This window comes from Heterocephalus glaber, unplaced genomic scaffold (assembly GCF_053883595.1).
Source record: "Heterocephalus glaber isolate CG9 unplaced genomic scaffold, H.glaber_assembly_v1.0 deba00001442, whole genome shotgun sequence".
Taxonomy (NCBI): domain Eukaryota; kingdom Metazoa; phylum Chordata; class Mammalia; order Rodentia; family Bathyergidae; genus Heterocephalus; species Heterocephalus glaber.
This window is the reverse complement of record NW_028258296.1, coordinates 55555285-55559393: the sequence shown is the minus strand read 5'-3', so window position 1 is coordinate 55559393 and position 4109 is coordinate 55555285.

Genomic DNA, 4109 nt, shown 5'->3' with positions numbered 1-4109 from the left:
TTTTATCATAAATGCATGTTGGATCTTGTCAAATGCCTTTTCTGCATCTATTGAGATGATCATATGGCTTTTGTCCTTGACTCTATTGATATAGTGTATTACATTGATTGATATAGTGTATTACATTGATTATTATTGATATAATGTATTACATTGATTGATTGATTTGCGTATGTTGAATCATCCCTACATCCCTGGGATGAATCCCACTTGGTCAGGGTGTATGATCTTCTTGATGATCTTCTGCATTCTATTTGCCAGCATCTTATGAAGGATTTTTGCATCTATGTTCATTAGTGAGATGGGCCTATCGTTCTCTTTTTCAGTTGGTTCTTTCTCTGCTTTGGGGATCAAGGTGATGCTTGCTTCCAGGAATGAATTCAGGAGTATTGTTTCCCTTTTAATTTGACTGAAGAGTTTAAACAGTAGTAGCAGTAGTTCCTCTCTAAATGTCTTGTAGAATTCGGCAGTAAGTCATCAGGACCCAGGGTTTCCTTAGTTGGTTCATTTCTAATTACGTTTTTAATTTCATTGATTGATATGGGGTTGTTTAGAATTTTGAGGTCTTCTTCGTTAAACTTTGGTAATTCATATGTATCTAGGGATCTGTCCATTTCTTCTGTGTTTTCCATCTTATTGGCATATAGTTTCCTGAAGTAGGTCTTGATGATCCTCTGGATTTCTGCTGGGTCTGTTGTAATTTCACCCTTTTAATCTCTAATTGCATGGATTTGGGCCTTTTCTTTCCTTTTTCTGATAAGGTTGGCTAAGGGTTTGTCAATTTTGTTTATTCTTTTGAAGAACCAACTCTTGGCTTCATTAATTTTTTGTATCGTTCTCTTAGTCTCCATTGCATTGATTTCTCCTCTGATCTTTATAATTTCCTCCCTTGTATGAGCTTTGGGCTTGTCCTACTCTTCTCTTTCTAGAAGCTTGAGGTTCAGCATCAAGTTATTTAATTGGGCTTGCTCTGTTTTCTTCATATGAGTATTCACTGCTATGAATTTCCCTTGTAAGACTGTTTTCATTGTGTCCCATAGATTCTGATATGTTGTTTTGGCACTGTCATTTAATTGTCAAAATTGTCTTATTTCTTCTTTAATTTCCTCTGTGACCCATTGGTTATTCAGAAGTGTGTTGTTCAATTTCCACGTGTTTATGAAATTTTTCGGGTTTCTTTTGCTATGGATCTCCAATTTCATTGCACTATGGTCTGATAATATACAGGGGATAACTTCAAGTCCTTTGCACTTACTTAAACGTGTTCTATGTGTGAGTATGTGTTCTATTATGGAGAATGACCCATGTGCAGCTGAAAAGAATGTGTATTCTGATTTTATGGGGTGGAACACTCTGAAAACATCTGTGAAGTTCTTTTGTTAAAGATTTTGATTGAGTTCTAGTATTTTGTTGCTTATTTTTTGTCTAGTTGATCTATCTATTTGTGACAGTGGGGTACTGAGGTCCCCCACTACTATTGTATTAGTGCTTATTTGATTTTTCATGTCTGTTAGTATTTGTTTTAATTTAGTTGGGTGCACTAGTATTTGGTGCATATATGTTTATGATTGTCATCTCTTCCTCTTGGATTGTTCCTTTGCAAGGATGTAGTGACCTTCTTTGTCTCTCTTAATCAGTGTTGGTTTGAAACCACTTGATTTGCAAAGAGGATAGCTACTCCTGCTTTTTTTGGGGGTTCCTGTTGCATGGAGCATTGTTTTCCACCGTTTAACTTTCCGTCTATGAGTTTCTTTTTGAATTGTGTTTCTTGTAGGCAGCATATTGTTGGATCTTGCTTCTTGACCCATTCTGTCAGTCTATTTCTTTTGATTGGTGAATTGAGACCATTAATATTGATGGGTATAACTGATACATATTGACTTATCATTTTCATGACTTTTTCTTTCTGTTGGATTCTCCCCCTTTGTGTTTAATTTCTTGTTGTGCCTGATGGATTGATTCTCCTGGGCTTCCTGTGATTGTGATCCTAGCTGTCTTTTCCTAGGGTATTGTGTAAAATTTTTTGGAGTGCTGGTTTGGAATTCATGTAGTTCCTAAGGTGCTCTTTGTCATGCAAGTATCTTATTTCTCCATCAATTTTTGAAAGATAGTTTTGCAGGATACAACAATCTGGTTTGGAGGCTGTTTTCCTTTAGGGCTTGAAATATGTCACTGAAGCTCTTGTTGCCTTGAGGGTTTGAGTTGAGAAGTCTGCTGTAATTCTGATAGGCTTTCCTTTGTATGTGATTTGTTTCTTTGCTCTAACTGCTTGTAGAATTTTGTTCTTCTGTTGGGTTTCTGGAATCTTAACTATTATATGCCTATGTATAGATTTTTTTGTTCAGGGGTAGTTGGAGTCCTATATGACTCAGTTATCTGTGTGTCAAGTTCTTTTCTCCTGCTTTTGAAGTTTTCTGCCATCACTTCTGTGAGCAGTTTTTTTATGTCATCTGCACCCTCTCCTGTTTCTTCATTGACTCTGATCAGTCTTATGTTATTCTTCTTTGCATCATCTAGCAGCTGCTGGATTGATTTCTCATGGTCCCTTACTATTTTAAAGAAATTTTTCTTTTCTTGGTTACTAATTGCAATCTTATCTACTATATCTGAAAGTTTGTCCTCACATTGTCTCATTCTGTTGTGTAAACTTTCAGTGGAGTTTTTAATCTCATGGAAATCTGTTTTCATCTGTTTTATGGATTGCATTTGTTTCCTATGTTGTGATTCCATCATGTTCCTCAGATCCTTTTTTTTTTTTTTTATCTGTGTCCTCTCTAGATTTATTAATCATGTCTTGCACTATGGGCACAATCTCTGCTGTTATCTGAGAAATTATTTCTCATTTCATTATTTCCAGATCCTGTTTTGTTGCCAGTTCAGGGAGTCCATGTGGTTGAGTATCAGACTGTTCCATCTTGTTTCCTTTTGGGGTTGCTTTAGGTGATCTGGAAGTCTGGTTTTGTGAGTCGCTTAAGTGTCTTCTCATTTCAAAGGTGGGGGAGGGGGTGGGGATATGTGTGCTGCTGGTGCCCATGTGGCTCACCTCCTTGGTGCTGGGGGCAGTGGTGCAGCGACCTGGAAGGTTCTCCTACTTTGTGCTGAGGGCAGCTCTGCTCTTTGGTACTGGGGCCAATTTCTGGTTTAAATATTGATGAGAAGCTTCTGTTTCCCTGTGCTTATGATCTGTTGTTGGGATTTCTAGGCAAGAAATGTGATTCCAGAAACCTCTTCATTAGCAGTATCCATTTGTTGGCCCAATTCAAATAGGTAGGTCAAGGAAAATAGTGAAGATTCTGAAGTTTATTCTCCATTTTCTTACTTTCAGGGGCTTTTATTTTCCCTAGTTTCCCCCATTCTACCTTATCCTTCTTTCCACATTCCCTCTCTTTTCTCAAATAATAAACTTAGTTTCTACATTTGAGAATGGGGGCAAGGTAGAGGATAGGAAGCAATCTCCAAGTGTCTTATATTCCAATACACTGCTATTAAAGGAGTTTTATTGTATTAGGTATTCAAAAAGTGTTTGTTGAATGAATGAATAAATATAATTTGTCTCACTCAACATCACCAAGAAATAACTTGAACTTCTTAGAAAGTTAGATAACACAATATATAAGTAAACCAATAAAATGATCAACCTTTAGCACCACCAATTCCCCATAAGAATGGGGCCTATAGGCCAATGATGTACTCATGACATATGCGCTCTAGAGAGTCTAGATTTTAGAAACTGAAAGACCTACGGGGATGTCTGCTTACCAGATTGGCCTGCATTTCATAGTCAAACTGTGCCTAATTCCAGTATAAAGGAAAGTTTGCATTTGGGTGAAGCTAAAAGTAGCTGTGGTTGTGACTTAGAATTGGATAACCGGTACTGACAGACTATCATGATCCAATCTATGATTGAGCTCATTGGAAGATGGAATTTATTCTTTTGAGGGCTAGTCTTTCTAGGTCAAGTTTGCTCCAAAGTGTAGCTTGTCATGGCTTTACGTCTTACAGGAAAATACCTAGAAGGGAACTAGCTGGATGAAATGGAAATTCTAGTTTCTGTATTTTTCAGGGATCTCCATACAGATTCCCATGGTGGTTGTACAAATTCAGATTCC